This window comes from Delphinus delphis, chromosome 2, assembly GCF_949987515.2.
Source record: "Delphinus delphis chromosome 2, mDelDel1.2, whole genome shotgun sequence".
Taxonomy (NCBI): Eukaryota; Metazoa; Chordata; class Mammalia; order Artiodactyla; family Delphinidae; genus Delphinus; species Delphinus delphis.
In genome coordinates this window covers 36579703-36597709 of record NC_082684.1, presented here as the reverse complement: position 1 = coordinate 36597709, position 18007 = coordinate 36579703, and the positions used below count along the sequence as shown (strand labels likewise).

At 37.1% G+C, this 18007-nt stretch overlaps 1 protein-coding gene across 4 annotated transcripts in view; it reads left to right on the top strand.

Annotated features, from left to right (window-relative positions):
* Positions 1-18007, top strand: part of FUT8 (fucosyltransferase 8) — a 314456-nt gene that overhangs the window by 93783 nt on the left and 202666 nt on the right. For 2 of the 4 annotated variants that reach the window (XM_060004387.1, XM_060004385.1), the window contains exon 1: positions 11737-11996. The exons of 1 other annotated variant lie outside the window; for it this stretch is intronic. The gene's annotated coding sequence lies outside the window, so the exon portion shown is untranslated. Of the gene's footprint in view, positions 1-11736; positions 11997-18007 lie in introns of those variants that run through there. One more of the 4 variants, XM_060004388.1, reaches the window with a different exon arrangement.

Here is an 18007-nt window from a genome sequence, read left to right as displayed (position 1 = left end):
TCTGTTGGTATCATCTTTAATTTGTTTCATCAGTGTTTTATAGTTTTCTGCATAGGTCTTTTATCTCCCTAGGTAGGTTTATTCCTAGATATTTTATTCTTTTTGTTGCAATGGTAAATGAGATTGTTTCCATAATTTCTCTTTCAGATTTTTCATCATTAGTGTATAGGAATGTGAAAGGTTTCTGTGCATTAATTTTGTATCCTGCAACTTTACCAGAGCATTGATTAGCTCTAGTATTTTTCTGGTGGCATTTTTAGGATTCTTTATGTATAGTATCATGTCATCTGCAAACAGTGACAGTTTTACTTCTTCTTTTCCAATTTGTATTCCTTTTATTTCTTTTTCTTCTCTGATTGCCGTGGCTAGGACTTCCAAAACTATGTTGAATAATAGTGGTGCGAGTGGACATCCTTTTCTTTTTCCTGATTTTAGAGGAAATGCTTTCAGTTTTTCACCATTGAGAATGATGTTGACTGTGGGTTTGTCATATATGGCCTGTATTATGTTGGGCAGGTTCCCTCTATGCCCACTTTCTGAAGAGTTTTTATCATAAATGGGTGTTGAATTTTGTCAAAAGCTTTTGCCTTATCCTTCTGTAATGATTCTAACAGAAGTCAAATGAGATCATTTTTAATAGCTAGTTTGCAAACTTTGGTAGGTGTGTTTCAGGGAGCTCAGTTTGTGACTGAATGGATTAGCTATTCTCTTTTATCTTAATGCATGACTGGTTTCTAGGAGCTGGTACTTAACACTGTTCATTTCTGAGTTTGGTGACTTGTCTGCTTCATGTGATTTCTTTGCCTTTATGAGGTACTTTCTGACTACAAGTGTATACAATCTCCTATAAATATAATCTATGCTTTGAAATTAAATTAAATTATCCTTGTCCTCTTTGAATATGCAAATCCTCTTATTATCTGTTGAGTTTGCCTCTTGCTTTGTGGCTCCCTGTGTTCTTCCTGTAATGCTTGCTTACCTTTCAGTTTAAGTACAAGCATCCATGGAAGACATTGGCCTCTTTAGACTTTAGGAAAATATCATTGTTTAGCCATCATATTTAGGATTATTGGGGCATTTCTTCCTACCTTTTCAGAATATAGAAAGAGAAGTGAGTTTCCTATTCTTTCCTGATCAAGCTCACCACAAATCTTGTACTTTTCAAACCAGCTTGAATGAAAAAAAATATGAAGATTAGTATATCTGCTATTTCTACATGGATATGCTTACCATAACTATGAAAAATATATTTGATATACTGTGAAGCTCTCAGGGTAAATGTGTCAGATGTAATCAGTATTTTAGTATTACCATGTGTACTTAAGTACTCTTCCATAACTTATGAGAAAGTTATTTTTTTTTGTTCTGCATAAGATCACAAAAAGTTCAGTAATGTGGCTTTCTCTTTTTGATATTCAGAGGAAGTTAGAGAACAGATTTATCTACATCTAAATAGTAAGTCACTGGCAAAAACCTTTCCTTCGTAATATATTACTTTGCTCCCTAAACGACATTCTCCTCCACTTGTAACATTTGATAATATCAATATAAAGCAAATGTTCACTACTTTAGCTTTCTTTAATTTTCTGGGAAGTATCTTTTTTAGTCTCCCTATCTTTAAATGTTGGGAACTCTGAAAGACATCCTTTTTTATTTCTTCTCAAGAAAGTATCTTCATTTACTCTTGATGTTTTTCTAGAAATTCCTGTTACCCAGAGACAGAAATAAAAACATGCTATGTAAAATCTCAGATGTTTAGGACATTTTTAAAATTAACAAATCAGTTATTTAGAAAGTTCCATAAATTTGTGATTTTTTTTATTACTTTCCCCCCCAGCTTTATTTAGGTATAATTGGCAAATAAAATCGTAAAATATTTAAAGTGTACATGCATCATGGTGAGTTGATCTATGTATACATTATGAAAGGATTCCCACCATCTAGTTAATTCACACATCTATCACCTCACCTATTTATCTATTTATCTTTTTGTGTGTGTGTGTGTGAGAACATTTTTCTCTCTTAGCAAATTACAGTTATACAATACAGTGTTATCAATGATAGTAACCATGTTTTACATTAGATCCTCAGACTTTATCTTATAGTTGAAAGTTCGTACCCTTGTACCAACCTCTCTCTACCCTCCTTTCCCCCATTTCCCAGTCCCTCACAAGCACTTTTCTACTCTTTGTTTTTATGAGTTTGACTTTTTTTTTTTTTTAGATTCCCCATAGAAGTTATACTATGTGGTATTTGCCTTTCTCTGGCTTATTTCACTTAGTATAAGGCCCATCCATGTTGTTGCAAATGGCAGAATTTCTTTCTTTCTCATGACTGAATAATATTGCACTGTGTATATATACACCACATCTTCATTATTCATTCATATGAAGATGGACATTTAGGTTGTTTCTATATCTTGGCTATTGTGAATAGTGCTGCAATGAACACGAGGGTTTAGATTATCTCTTGGAGGCTCTGTTTTCATTTCTTCTGGATATATGCTTAGAAGTGGGGCTGCTGGATCATATGGTAGTTCTATTTTTAATATTTTGTGGAACGTCCATACTGCTTTTGATAGTAGCTGCAATTACAATGCTGCCAGCAGTGAACAAGAGTTCCCTTTTCTCCACATCCTCACCAACACTTGGTATCACTTGTGTTTTTGATAATAGCCATTCTAACAGGTATGAGGTGATACCTCTTGTCACCAGACCTATATGCTCTAGGGGTGTCCCTATGTGGGTTGCATGGGTCCTTCTGTTGTGATGGTCTGACTAGTAAGTAGTCTGGTAGGCTTGGTTGCCCCCAGTCTGGTTGGCCCCCCTCATTCTGGTCCCAGGGCTGGTTCTGGCCCGCTGGTAGGTGGGCAGAGTCCTGGCACAGCAGGCTATGGTTCTGTGGTTGTTTTGGGGCTAGTGTCCCTCTGCTAGTTGGTGAGGCTAGTCCCGAGGCTAGAGCACAGTGCACTGTGGGGCTGGTGCCTACCCACTAGTAGGCAGAGCTGAGTCCTGGGGTTTATGGCTAAAGGTCCTGGGAGGGGGATGGGGGGGATGGGGGGTGTCCCAGGTCTATGCCTGTGCACTGGCATGTGTGGTCAGGTCCTAGGCCCTCTGGTGGGCAGGGTCTTATCCAGGGCTCAGGGATCTTAAGGTGGATGAGAATGTGTTTACTCCCAATTAGTTGCTTGGCCTGAGGTGTCCCAATACTGGTGCCTACAGGTTTGTCAGCAGGGGCAGGGCTGGGTCCTGAGGCTGATAAGCTAGAGGAAGGATTCCAAAATGATGCTTGCCAGCACCAGTGTCCACGTGGTAGAAGGAGCTCCCCAAAATGTCTGTCTCCAGTGTCTGTGTCCCCAGTGTCTGCTCCAGTTGCCTCCTTCCTTTTTGGGAGACTCTCCAAGATTAACAACAGGTAGGTCTGATGCAGACTCCTTTCAAATTACTGCTTCTTCCCTGGCTGCCCTGGATCCCTGAGCATGTGGGGTTTTGTATGTGCCCTTTAAGACTCTCTTTTTCCCACAGCCGTCTGGGTCTCCTGAAAGTAAGCCCTGCTGGCCTTCAAAACCAAACGTTCTGGAGGCTCATATTCCCGGCACAGGACCCCTGGGCTGGGGATCCTGAAGTGGGGCTTAGACCGCTTGCTTCTTGGGGAGAACCTCTGCAATTGTAATTTTTCTCCTGTTTCTGGGCCACCCACCTGTTGGGTATGGGTCTTGACTGTACCATGACATCACCCACTCCTACTTATCTTGTTGTGGTTCCTTCTTTATGTCTTTACTTGTAGAAGATCTTTTCTGGTAGTTCTGGTCTTTTTCAGTGTTCTGTAAATAGTTATAATTTTGGTGTGCCCATGAGAGGAGGTAAACTCAGGGTCTTTCTACTCCACCCTCTTGGGAACTCTCCCCAAACTCATTAAGCTTTTACTTACCTGGAAAACCCTTTATCTCTTGTTCAACTTTGAAGGACAGCTTTGCTGGGGAGAGTATTCTTGTTTGGTAGTTTTTTTCTTTCAGCACTTTGAATATATTATTCCACTTCCTTCTGTCCTTTAAAAAATTTTCCGATTTTGCTGAAAAAATCTGCTGAACATCCTTTTGAGGTTTTCTTTTACTTAGCATGTGGTTTTTCTCTTGCTGCTCTTAAGATTCTGTCCTTGTCTTTACCTTTTGATAATTTAATTATAATGTATCTCAGCTTAGATTTATCTTGTTTAAAGCACTGTAGACTTCCTGTATCTGAGTGTCTGTTTCTTTCCCTAGGTTAGGGAAGTTTTCAGCCATTTTTTCTTCAAAGAAGCCTTCTGCCTCTTTTTCTTCTCCTGGGACTCCTATAATGTGTGTATTGGTCAGCTTGACAATATCCCATAATTCCCTTAAACTATACTCATTCTTTTTCATTGTTTTTTTTTCTCTTTGCTTCTCTGATTGGATGAAGTTCACTGCCCTGTTTTCAAGTTTGCTGATCTTCTCTTTAGCTTGATTTAATCTGCTGTTGAACCCCTCTATTGAGTTTTTCCATTCACTTATTGTGTTGTTCAGCTGTGTGATTTCTGTTTGGTACTCTCATATATATATATATATATATATATATTTTTTTTTTTTTTAATTTAATTTTTTTTTGCGGTACGCGGGCCTCTCACTGTTGTGGCCTCTCCTGTTGCGGAGCACAGGCTCCGGATGCGCAGGCTCAGCAGCCATGGCTCACGGGCCCAGCCGCTTCGCGGCATGTGGGATCTTCCCGGACTGGGGCACGAACCCGTGTCCCCTGCATCGGCAGGCGGACTCTCAGCCACTGCGCCACCAGGGAAGCCCCTCTCTTATATTTTTTATCTCTGCTGTAATTCTCACTTTGTTCATGTGTTATTCTCATCTATGGTGAGCATCTTTATGACCATTATTTTTAACTGTATCAGGTTAATCACTTATCTCCATTTTTATAAGCTTTGTTTCTGGAGTTTTGTCTTTTTCTTTTGTTTGGGACATATTCCTCTTTTTCTTTATTTTCCTTGACTTTCTGTGTTGGTTTCTGTGCATTAAATAAATAGCCACCTCTCCTAGACTTGATGGAATGGCCTCATGTATTATAGTTGATGAGTCTTTTCATTCAGTTTAGCTGTAGCTCTTGGTTGTCTCTCAAACCTTTGTGATTGTCCAAGGCACCTTCTTCATGGCTTCCTGTAGTTGGACGTATGACAAGACCTGTCAAGTGTCCCAGAAGGGAAGACCAGTTAGCACCTCTGTGCAGGCTAATTGGAAGCTAGACCCTAAAGTGGCAGCTTTTAAAGTATGCAAGTAGATGTCTTTCAGGTAAAGACTGGGTTCTTCTGTCTTTTCCCTCTATGTTGAGCCCTGGGGATTAGCCACTTAAGAACCATTTATTTGTTTACTAATGTCTGTGGGACCTGTGGACATAAGCCTGACTAGGTACCAGAGCCAGGCAATCAAGGGGTGCAACCCCCCGGGTAGCAGTCACAATAGTGAGGGTGCCAGATGTGTACAGCTCCTTTCATGGAGATATGCATGATTTGGAGTGATCTACAGGGAGAATGCAAGATAGTCTGCTTGCTTATGGTCTTCAGGGAGGATTGATATCTCTTAGATGCATGCTAAACTAGAAGCCTGACCTTCAGGCAACAGCTTTTAAAGTAGGTAATTAGGTCTCTTTCAGGAAATGATTGGGAGATGGGTGTTTTGTCCCCTTCCTCTGTGTCAGGCCCTGGGGAAGGGAGATAGCCAGTTATGAACTATTTCTTTGTTTGGTACAATCCTGTTGAACCCGTGAACACAGCCCTGATGGGTACCAGAGCCAGCCTATGAAGGGGTGTGTCCTTTGGGCAGCTGCTGCAAAATCCAGGCACCAGATGTGTGCACTGGCGACCTGGAGTGGGGCAGAGGGAGAACATTGATGCCCTCCCTGATCTCTGGAGAGGATTGCAGTTGGCCCTTAGATATGTGTTAAATTAAAAACCTGACCTTCAGGCTGTTTCTGTCTGCTGCCTCTGCACTGAGCCCTGGGGGGATAGCCACAGCCCTAGAGAGCCCGCCAAGAACTGTTTCTTTGTTTGCTCTAGCTTCTGGGTCTTCTGGATGCAAGCTCATTGGCTTTCAGAGCTAGGTGTTTTGGGGGCCCATCCCTCAGATGGAAGTCTTAAAAGTTGGGGTGCTAGATGTTGGGTCTAAACTCTTCATTCTTTAGGGAGCAGCTGGTAGTTGTGAATTCCCTCCCAACTGTATGTTGCTGTGCTGAGAGTGGGTTTTACGAAACAACTGTCTCAGTCTTTCCACCTATTCCATGTAGGTTTTTTCTCATTTCACTGTATGTGTAGTAGTCACTCCACTAGTTCTTGAATTTCCTTCAGAGAAACTTGTTGCGTGTTTGGCTGTAGATTCATTGTGTCTGTGGGAGGCAGTGAGTTTGGGAGCCTCTTATGTCGCCATCTTGGACCGGAATGACATTTGTGATTTTTAAATATTTGTCCCTTTGAATGAATAATTATCGAGAGAACTGAGATGCTGATCATATCTAAAATATAACACAAAAATGAGTCTACAATGTGTATAACTCCATTTGTGCTGGTGTATGATGTAACCTTTTTTTTAAAATGTAAATACACTATTAGAGAATATATTTGGAATGATATCAAAAGGATTTGTTACTGAGTCCAAGCTGCTCTGCTCACTGCACGACAGGCCAGTAAATTGGGAGACAAGGTGTTGAGGCAAGGAATACAACTTTATTCGGAAAGCTGGCAGACTGAGAAGATGGTGGACTAGGGTCCCTAGAAAAACCATCTTATAGGGGTCTGGATGCCAGTTTCTTTTATAGAATCACAGAGGGAAGTAAAGTAAAAAAGGCAGAATAGAGAGGGAGAGGCAGGAGGAGGTAAAGTAAAAAGGGCCATCACTCTTGCAAAACATCTTCTGGAATGGCCAGCCTCGGGGAGGGGATGTGTTAATTTCTTCTTTCTTGCAGCCATCCACAGGTGGGCAGGGTTCCCTGAGGCAGGCCATTATGTATGATCATAATAACAAAAGCAATGAAAAGCAAAGGCTAAAGTCAAAGAAATAGATCCAACATGGAGTCAAAATTGGCTCTTCTCTGTTACAGATTCAATGTGTTGTTTATTGATATCATACATATTTCTGCTTTGGGTCATAGACTTGTTTCATAGGTATGCCAAATAGATGGCATGGCGAGGGAGGAGAAATATAAAATGTGAGTTTCTGCAGAAGTGCTAAAGGAAGGAAGTGCAGTGCATTTTCTAATGTATTTTTTTATGTTAAAACGCCAACATTCAAGGAAGCTGAGAAAGCTTCTTGCATTTATGTAACAATCCTTATCTATTAGTTGCAGAGCAAAAACAATAGAAATAGCCTTTAACTATGAAGAAGTCCTCCTATCAAATTCTTCAGTTCATTAAACTACTTTTGGTTATTATTATTTTAAAAAAATGTAATTGGGCAGTTCCAAGAAAAGCTTCAGAACAGCTGTAATTACAGCTGCAGATTAGTCAAAATAGGGGTTTTTAAAGGCTCCTCACTCCCCTTTCGCATCTCTTTCCCTCACCCCAAGTAACCCAAATTTAGTTGTGAAAGTTTTGGTAAACTCAGGATTCCCGAAAGCGGAGTGTCATGTGTTTAACTGCATGCGGATGTAATGATTATATGTGACTCTTTATTAAGGTTCCCAGAAACTTTTGTTTTCCTACTGCTCTGTGCACAGTTAAACGATTGTTGTCTGCTTGTTTCTGCATTGAATTTTATAGATGTATGAGTATTCCAAACACAGTTTAGTGATTTTTATCAAGGCCTAGGCATCTACTAAAAATACTTAGAGGGATAATAGGCTTTCAGTCTAAATTTAAGATAACGTTGACATTATTACAGGTTGACTGGAAATACCTAAAAAAAACCTTATGTCTATGTTTTAAAAAAAATATTTCTTCAAATTTTACTGTAATAGGAAATTGCCTTTCACCTTGTCTAAGAACAAATTTGGTAAATTTCTTAATTTTTGGAGCAAGTTCTATTAGATTGAATCAGAAGTAAAATACACATCGATGTTAATGTTTCCCTCACTCTTCCTTCCTATAGTTTTATGATCTAAGGATGTGGATGTCATTCTAAGGTCTGGTTTTCAATTCATCAGTTGGGAAACGGATATAAGGGTTATGAAGAACTGTGACTAAGAGCAAGGTTTAGGGCCAGTGTCCCTGTCCCAGTTAATTACCATCTCTTTTGTGGATGCTACTCATGCTGAATATCCATCCTGGGCTATAATAACATAACTTGGATTTTAACCTAATTTTACAGTGTTATCTTCTCAGAAATTGTAGTGATTTGCCATTGAATCACACATAGGGAATGGAAAGAGTCTTCTGCCAAAGCTAACAATTCAACTCTTAAGGTAGAAAGGCAGCTGAAACATGCCTGTATGTGCATAGCACCACGTTCAAAGGAGTAAGGATACAAAGATATATAGTTCTTACCTTCAAGTACAGTAGATAGAAAAGGTGCAAAATATGTTCATTAAAATAATAAATCAACTTTTAGAGGGTAAATAAACTTGGATTTAAATCCCCAGGCTCAGGAACTCTTTAGAACTTAGAAGAAATTCCAAATATCTAGAGCAACTTTCTTTTTATTGCATGTAAGGAAACAGATTCAGTGAAGTCAAGTGAATTACATTAAGTCATTGATTAAAAGGGAGGTTTATAGGACGTTCTAAATATGAACTCAGTAGTGACAATAGGTAGCAAGTTAACTTGCTTTTATTATCTTAGTGTCAGCTAATGTTGATTGTTCATTGTAGGTACTTTATAGAGAAGCTGCCAATTCTTTTCTCACATAAGTCTAGTGGATATATCAGCAGAATGTGAACTTATATAGTAGGTTATTTTTAGAGGGTAGCTTTGAACAAAAGCCATTTCAGAGAATACTGGTGAATTCAAGTGAATAGTAAAACATTCATTAAAGCAGAATGAGGAAACTTTTAAACTGCATAACTTTTAAAACATAGTTTGGCTTATATGTATGAGGGCAGATAGCGGTAAAATTTGAGATGGAGTATACTTTGTTGATGAAAGTACAACTAATACTGTGAGGATAAAGGAAGAAACTTAACAGAAACTCTTAGGAAGGAAAATAAAACTTTGAGACTTTAATAAGATAGGAAAAATGAAATGTGAAAAGCAATTCAGTTTTATTTAAGGATTGGCCATACATTTATCTCATTATCAAAATTTGTTGTCACTGTCTTCTTTCATTTTCTTCCTTCCCTTACGGGTTCTCTCTGAGAAAGGCTCTAGCATGGTGTGATATAGTGCAGTGCAGTTCTGGCTTTTGTCACTTATGACCAGCATGGTCTTGGACTAAAAGCTTGCTTATTAAGACATACTAAAGTGAATAATTTTTAATTAATCAGACTTTGGAAATTCAGGTACTGCATAAAAAATGAGACTGTATCTTTGATGTGACTATAGGATTACTGGAATAATCAAGTGAAATTGTTTTAAAAACCGAAGACTTCACAAAGGTAAATAATATTAAGGTTTATTAAGGTTGAATAAACCTTAATCTCACCTGAATCTGCTCTAGGTTCATGAGTGATAAAGTGAGCATTTTGACCTTTTCATATATGTGTGTACATATATATATATATATATATATATATATATATTGCTTTTTGAGTTTTTAGGTAAGAGTGGACAGATTTTTAACATGGGTTGCCATGTGATAGAGGTCTAAACTTAGGCTCTACAATAGATGCAGATAGGAGCTTGTTAATTTTTGGGTGTACGATATGAGTCAGTAGCTGAGTCAAAGTGTCACAAAGAATGTACGGTTTTTAGTCTTGTTGAATATTATCAATAGAATAGGTTCCGGATTTTAACATCTGGGTTGGATACTTTGACAGGGGCATAGAGTTTGATTAAAAGGGGACTTTAGGAACATCTATTCCAACCCCCTTGAAGATACCTTTTACAGGGTCCCAAAATTAGCTTTCCTCATACCGAAGAATCTTTCTGTTATGTGATGCAGTACACTTTTCTTATGGGCTCTTGTGTTTGGTGTTCTTTGTTTTTGTCGGCCCCAAATGACCTCCCTCTCCATCTGCTGTTGTGTATACTTTACATTTTGTTGGATATGTTGCAGGCTTGACTGAAGAGAGAACCTGTTGATGGAACAGCCAGGAGTAGAAAGAGAATGATAGGTTCAGGAAGCAGGACAAAAAAGGAAATAATGATAACAATAATAGCTAACACTTATTAGCACTAAAGTCCCAGATGCTGTCCTAAATGCTTTTCTTATTTTATCTTACAACAACCTATGGTATTGATATTTTAATATTGAAATTAGTTAAATGAAATACTAATTTAACATTGTGCTAACTTAATAGTATTTACCCTTGTTACAGATGAGGGAGCTGAGCTTTGCACAGTAGAAGGCAGGGTTCATGCGTTTTGGTTCTAGAGACCAAACCTTTAATGCTACCACATATTGCTTTTTAAAGATAACTTGGAGGCCCCTCTGGGAAAAATTCTCTGCCTTTCCTTCTCTAAATGTGATAGCCATTAGAGATAAAAGATGAACATTTTAAGGCTGGTAATAACTTGGTTTAGGTGGTGGTGGTGGAGGACGTGAAATATAGAATTTATTCAACATTTTAAGATTGCATGATGGTATCAGAAAGGAAGGAACCTGAATATAATCTACTATGCAAATCAGAGGGAAAGGGAATTTTGGTGAGGCTCTTGTAAGGACTAGATTTTATGATGCTATATAAGCATGAAAACTTGATATAGGAAGTTTAGTAAGGGCTTATGATCATTAGTTTATATAGATCAGCACTGTACAATAGAAATATAATGTGAACCATGCATGTAATTTAAAATTTTCTGGTAGCCACATTAAATAAGGTAAAAAGAAACAGTTAAATTAGTTTTAATAATATATTTTATTTAACCTAATATATCAAAATATTATTTAAACTAATTAATAAAAAAATTAATGAAATATTTTACATTCTTTTATTCCTACTAAGTCTTTGAAATCAGTGTGTATTTTACACTTACAACATTTCTCAGTTTAAACTAGCCATATTTCACATGCTTAGTGGCTACTGACTACCTTAATGGACAGTGCATTTTTATACCATTAAAAGATATGTTCTTAAAAAATTTCTGACTGAATTACAATTAGATGGCTTATTCACCCCCTGTGGAGGAGTGGAGGGCAATCTGAGGTGGAAAGGCATCACTATTCAGTTGTGTCCAGAGAATCTGCTCAGGAGGGGGAACATTGTTTATACTTAGTAAGAAGAGGTAGGGAAGGATTTACCAAATGTTTAGGCTTCCTGTCATTTAGGCTTCCTGTTGTTTGAGGTACTGTGCGTTATAGTTAGAGGGACTTCTAGGGCATTCCAAATAATTTCTGTGGTCTTTATATAAGTTCTGGGCCCTGGTTTTATATAAAGAGCATAGTGCTTTTTCTGTAGACAGCTCTGGAAGAGAAGCACACAGTTCTTACTCATGAAATGTGGTGTCTGTTGGTTCAGGGACTCTGTGCCTCTGTCTGGAACCCTTCAGAACCTCACTGATTTCACTGATTTGCTTTTATGGGATTTAATATGTTTAAGGTTACATCATTCCTCAGGCAGGGATTTCTAAAATCTGCTTTTTCCTTAAAAAAAAAAAAAGAAGAGAAAAAGAAAAGAAAAACCTGAACAAAATAAACTTATCACATAAAAAAATGACTAAATCTTTTCTAACTATGAAAGTGTAATATGTGTTCTTTGTAAAAATTTAGATAATGGAGGTACATACTTTTACGTGTTTAATGAACAGATCTCCAGTAGAAGGAAGTGTTCACTCTTTGGCTTCCTCCTGTAGTACTGGGGTTCCTTGGGCAGTAGCACTCCAGTGAATCAGACTCTCTGTATGGGACAGGTAGTGAAGATTTTATTTCCTTTAAGAAGACAGTGAACAAATAAGAGGTATGTGTTTTTTCTGGCTGAGTTAAATACGTATATTGTCCTGTATTATGTATCATATTTTATTTGGCTAAGAGCCTAATTTTAATGCATTTCATTAAAAATTTTCTTAGTTATCTGTAAAACTGTAAGATTTATAAAACTAAGTAACAGCTGTAAGGCTTGTGTTAACTTGTTAAGAGATACTGGGTTAAAATACAAGTTCTGCTCTGTACAGTTTAACAGAATAGAATGTACTTTTACCAGTAATTTTCATTTTCTGAGTTTGTAGTTTTAGTGCTATGTTGATGTTATCAGTATATAAATCTTTTTTGCCATGACTAATTGTGTTTTATTTGTTGTGAATGTAGTTGTGGTTCAGGTGGGGGTAAGGGAGGTTTGTGGAAACCAATGCTTACCATTTGGGGGATGGGTTGTGGGAAGAAGCAAGCTAGAAATATACTTGGAAGAAAGAAAACAGTAGCCACCTGGGAGCAATTTGAGATGAGGGGAAAAACAGATATTTTGAGAAAAGTTACAGTGTTTTAAAAAATAAATGATTCATATACAAAACTTAATCATTAGGAACATAAAATTTTATGAAATTTGCGTAGGAAACATCATGTTAGAGAACTTTGAATTTCATATTTATTACGTTCATATTTTGTGTGGATGAAATATAGAAGTCTTAGTTATTTTGAATTGACCCCTTCTGTGGCTTCTTAGACTCTTAACTAAGGATCATAGTCCTTATCTGTGGAGAGTCCCAAGACTGAGTTTGACAGGTTAATGAAATCTAAAGTTATTTAGTGTTAGCTGTTTAACTTTAGACTAGATTTTATTAACCTGTCTGTTCATATTTTCTGCTGGAAGGTTAACAGTCATATTGACCCTTGTCATGGAGTTATTAGTAACTTATAATTCTAAAGTACTGTGAAAACATTAAACACTCACTAAGTATTATATTTATTAGAACATTCCTTAGTGCAAAGCAGTTCATTCATTAACCCATACTTAATATTGGTTATTACGATTACCTGTCCTCAGCCATCCATCAGAGTCCTATGCCTGTCCTTCTTTAATTCTTAGACTTACAGGAACGTTGTGAGAGTGGGCTTAGGTCATGACTGACCTGGAGATGGCTCAGGAAAATTCTTGTAAAGGGTGGTTATGACTGTTGGAGTGGTTTTGTAGTGGCTGTTGTTGCCTGGCTGCTTCAGGAAGTTAGGTTAGAGTAAAGGGTTCGGGTTTTGGAGTTACTTGGTTTCTCTTGAATGCTGTCTCTGCTCCTTAACTATCTCTGTGCAAGTTACTTGCCCAGGCAAGTTATTAAACCTTAGTTTCCTTAACTGCAATTTGGAAATAGTAGCAACCACCTCTTAGGGTTGTTAGGAGGACCCCCACAAAATAATATCTCTGATGTTAGGGATAATAGCAGTTTACTGTTTGTTTTTTTTAATAAAGACAGTTGTTTTTAGAGCAGTTTTAGGTTCACAGCAAAACTGAGAGGGAGGTACAGCGGGTTCCTGTGTATGCTTTGCCCCTACATATGCATAGCCTCCTCCATTGTCCACATTCCCCACCAGAGTGGTACATTTGTTACAATTGATGAACCTTCATTGACACATCATAATCAAAAGTCCACAGTTTACCTTAGGATTCACTCTTTATGTTGTACATTCTGTGGATTTGGACAAATATATAATGATATGTGTTTATCATTGTAAAACCATAAAGAGTACATTCACTGCAGCCCCCAAATCCTCTGTGCTTTTTCATCCCTTCTCCCCAACTTCTAGCCCTGGATAATTCCTCATCCTTTTACTGTCTCCATAGTTTTTCCTTTTCCAAAATGGCATATTAGTTGGAATCATACACTATGTAGCCTTCTCAGATTGACTTCATTCACTTTAAGGTTCCCCCATGTCTTTTCATGACTTGATAGCTCATTCCTTTTTAGCACTGAATAGTAAGTATTTCACTGTCTAGATGCACCATAGGTTACTTATCCATTCAGTACCTACTGAAGGACATTTTGGTTGCTTCCAAGTTTTGGCAATGATGAATAAAGCTACTATAAACAACCATGTGTAGGTTTTTGTGTGGACATTAGTTTTCAACTAGCGGCTACTTCTATTGAGCATTTATTTGTTTTAGGCAGACACTGTACTATGTACTTTACATGAAAAATATCATTTAATTCTTATGTATATATAATAGATCATGCAAAGTTTTATAGCCCATAGTAATATATGTCCAATAACTGGTTGCTATAATTATTTTCTCTGTGTTAGTTCCAAGCATGTAGTTTAAGTAGAAGTTGAGGCTGTTAAGATAAGACTCAGGAGTGGACATTCTGACCAGACTTCAAAGACTTATTGAGGAGTTGACAGTGGATTCGAAGGTGAAGTATATATTAAAGTGTAGTTCAAGGATAATCTGCATGGTAATCACTTAGGAAGCTTGTTAAAATGTAGAGTTTTGGGTTCATCTTTAGAAACTCAGACTTTATGAATCAGAATCTCTGGTCACGGAGCTTGGATTCTGCAGTTTTACGAGCTTAATAAATAATTCTGATTCACCATGAATTTTGAGAATCATCTTTTTAAATTTATTCTTCCTGATGATTAAAAAATGATTCTAGTGGTTTTTAAATAGTTGTGTTTCTTTGATATAATAAGCTTTCTATTTTATTGGTGATGGAGCTGGTAAATTTTTTCCATTAAATTTTTTCCATGTTATGAGGGTAGGAGGGTAGTGATATTTGTTCATTCAACTTTTATTTAGTAAATATCACTTCTTTGAGGTATATTTTAATTTTTTCATAAATATAGCATATTTTACTTATTATTCAAATAATGTAGTCTTTTTGAATAAGGTAGGAAAGTAAGGCAGATTGAGAACATACTATTATGAAGATAGGTAGAGAGGTGAAGACAGTGGTTTTCTGGTGCTAACTAGAAAGGAAAATAAAACTATAAATAATTTACATAACTAATATGAATAATTAAAACCTGATGGAAATTTTCAAGGAGTTTTGGTATGGGTCACTTTATTAGTCATATTAGTTAATGAAAGAGTCATATCAGGAATGCTCAGCTTCTGTGCTTTTCGACGGTTGTGTTCCCTCCTAAGAACACTCTTCTTCTGGGTTTTGTCTATGTTGGCTTCCTGGGAAGTCTTACTCCAGATCCACAGTTTGGGAAGTCAAGTTTCATCCCTACAGTTCTTCACATGAACCTCAGCTTTCTTAGATTCTTCATGTAAAACCTTACCTAAAGGAACCAATGAATTGGCTTCAAGTCATAATTTTACACTTAGGTCTTTAGAAGACTCCATTTCAGTGAGTCTTTGCATTGGTATCTTTACCCCCCAAATCTTTCTGGCTCCAGCATCCACTTTAATAACTCTGTGGGTTAAGCAACTCCATTTTTAATGTCTGTAGTTTTGTTCATTCTCAGAAATGAGGTCACCAGGGCTTTGTCATTGTTAATGAAAAAGGTATTGTACACTTCACTTTTGGGGAGTGTCCTTAGACTGAATGAAGCTTAAACATCATAGACATTGTTGCTCTGCTTTAAATACTCATAGGATATAATTTTGCATATTTTAAACTCAATCTGTTTGCCAATACAATAATATTATTTATCTCTGGGAACTTTGGCTATATTCTGTTGTGCTATTTAGAATTCACATGAATTATTAAACCTTTCTAGTAGGTCTTTTATTGAGCCTGTTGTCTGACCTCTTCTTTAAAAGTAGTCTTCAGCATTTTCGAAAGAATCATTGGGTCTTCCTGGGACTGGAGATTTTGCTTCTGTTGTGACAGAAGCAGAGAGTGAACTTTTTTAGAAGTTAGGAGCAGTGGGTACAGAAGAGGAGAAAAATCAGACTACATTTTATATCACGCCTGTTTCATTGTGAAAAATAATCATAGCCTTATGTCCTTTTCTTTTCTGAGGAGGGGGCGGTGGCGGTAAGAGTGCAGGGTGAATTAAGGAGGCATCACGGAGAATGTGTCTCCTAACATGGGGTTTCAGTTATTTCCCAAATACAGAGAGCAAAGTGGTTTTCTCCAGACATTTTTCTTTCATAGGAGGCCCGTGTGCAGTATTGGTATGTTTATCACTCACCCCAAAATATTGACAGTGTTGGCATTACAGGTAATCTGAGTTACTGCCTTTTCTGTCATGTTCCTCTCTGTTTTAAGTGTGGGCCACAAACCCGTAACAGTATTGATGTGATTATATTACTATTATAACTGTTGATAGTTTTCCTTTTAAATCAGAGAAAAGCACACTGATTTTTTTCCCTTTATTCTTATAGCATTTTTATTTCCAATAATTATACTTTTCTTCTGAATTATTTCAAAATGTTTTGGTATGGTATTGGTAAACATAGTATTATTTTTTGTGGTTAAGAGTCTAAACTCTTAAACAAGACTATCTGGGTTCAGTTCTCAGCTTTACCACTTACTAGTTGTGTGAACTGGGGCAGGTTATTTATTTTATATAACTCTTGCCTCGGTTTTATCTGTAAGACAGGGATTATAAAATTATCTACTTTTTACACGTGTTGAGGATTAAATCATTTAGCAAAGAACAATGCCTGCAATAGTACAGGCTGAACATGTATTAGTTATTATTCACTCACTAAAATAGTAGTCTCAGTAGATGCTAATAGACTTTAAAAGTTAACAAAATTAATATTTTAAAACTTTAGAAAAGCTTAATTTAGAAAGTTATTTTTAGGCTGGAGTTTTGTGTGCACGTGCGCGCGCGCGCGCACACACACACACAAACTCACACACACTCTTTCTCACACACCCTTTTCAAACTGTTACAGAACAATGTTTTTCAAACTTCGATGTGCATGCAGGTTACCTGGGGATCTTGGTAACATGTAGATTCCTACTAGCTTTGGAATAGGCCTGAGCTGCTGCCATTCTAACAAGCTCCACAGGTAATCTGGATGTAGCTAGTCTTTAGATCATAACTTGAGTATTACAGTTATAGAATGTCCTACTAGCGGTTCTGAATCCTTCTGTCAGTACTTTATAAAAACTTGGGTGTTTTTTGTTTTTGTTTTTTAAAAAACATGCCTAGGCTTTACCCCAGACTAGTTAAATCAGATCTCTGGCATTAGTGTTCTGGACATTATCATCATCATTATCATTTTTTTCTTTTTTGTAAAAAAATATTCTAGGTCATTCTCATGTGTGAGTAGCATTAAGAGCTACTACTTTAGTGATGTGAAGGAGAGTCAGTAAGCTAAGTAGCTCCATTTTATGTCTTCATTTACTGTTCTCTTCTATCCCTTTAAGCATCTGTAGGGATGATGAAGCATAGCTGGTCAGAACTCTTTAACTAGGAGGCAGCTAATAATTTTGGCTTGAAGTTATCTTCACACTATCCTGGACTAAAAAGTTTGACTCCTTGAACCCTTCTTCATGGCTTCTATCTCCTATTGCTTTCATCATTTTTATAATCTTCTTTGGATTCTCCCTAATTTCTCAACAGCTTCCTGAAAGGATAGTAATTCAAACTCAATATAAAGTTGCTTTAACAAAACTGAACAGTGGCAGAGGCAGAAGAATAGAGTTCCTTCCACTTCTTAAATTCTGTGATTTTTATTAAGGTGGAAAACTTATATTTGTTTCAGACTTTTTATTGGCCCTTTCTTTATGTTTTTGGGAGCTAAAGTGTGTTTTCTACCATAATATTTGTTTTAGTACATTACTTTCTTAGGTTATATTCCCTCTTTTTTCTTTCTCAACTGTACTTCTTGCCTCTGTTTCCCTTCTTGTACATATTTTTGAGGAGAGGCAGTAAATGTTTTCTCGTGGACTATCATGTTTTGGGAAAGTAGTTTTCCAAACTGATCAAATCTTGCTGAAATTTTATTCCATCTAGTCATGATATATCATTTAGAATCTGGACAGGGAAACAATCTACGCTAGATATTTCTACCAAGAAAATTTAATACAGGGAGTGGGTTATCAGGTGTCAGAGGCTGAAAAGGCAAAAGGGGAACAC